This window comes from Myxocyprinus asiaticus, chromosome 17 (genome assembly GCF_019703515.2).
Source record: "Myxocyprinus asiaticus isolate MX2 ecotype Aquarium Trade chromosome 17, UBuf_Myxa_2, whole genome shotgun sequence".
Taxonomy (NCBI): Eukaryota; Metazoa; Chordata; class Actinopteri; order Cypriniformes; family Catostomidae; genus Myxocyprinus; species Myxocyprinus asiaticus.
The window spans coordinates 49,236,767-49,237,500 of record NC_059360.1 but is presented as its reverse complement, the minus strand read 5'-3'; positions in this window follow the sequence as shown (position 1 = coordinate 49,237,500).

The following is a 734-nucleotide window of genomic DNA, read 5'->3' as shown; positions in this document are numbered from 1 at the left end:
ATTCCCTCTTGAACACAGCATCATGTTCAGCACACTGTGAACAGAGAGAGAGAGAGAGAGAGAGAGAGAGAGAGAGAGAGAGAGAGAGAGAGAGAGAGAGAGAGAGAGACACACACAGAGAGAGAGAGAGAGAGAGAGAGAGAGAGAGAGAGAGACACACACAGAGAGAGAGAGAGAGAGAGAGAGAGAGAGAGAGACACACACAGAGAGAGAGAGAGAGAGAGAGAGAGAGAGAGAGAGAGACACACAGAGAGAGAGAGAGAGAGAGAGAGAGAGAGAGAGAGACAGAGAGAGAGAGAGAGAGAGAGAGAGAGAGAGACAGAGAGAGAGAGAGAGAGACAGAGAGAGAGAGAGAGACACACAGAGAGAGAGAGAGATACAGAGAGAGAGACACAGACACACAGACAGAGAGAGAGAGAGAGAGAGAGAGAGAGAGAGAGAGACAGAGAGAGACAGAGAGATAGAGAAAGAGAGAGAGAGAGAAGGGGGGATTAAGATTATAAACAATAATGTTAATGGTGAAGACAATAAATAATGGGCACATATTATTATTTACTTGTTGTTTACTACTTGTTCACACTTTGGCAATATTGTGAACAATCACTAAAGTACTTCAAAATTGTGAAATTGGAAGTGAGGAGCAGGTTCTTCCCACAATCATGTAAAACCTGTAAACATCAGGGAATTGTAATATTGTTTTCCAGAGCAGCAATTAATGAAGATTAAGCTAATTA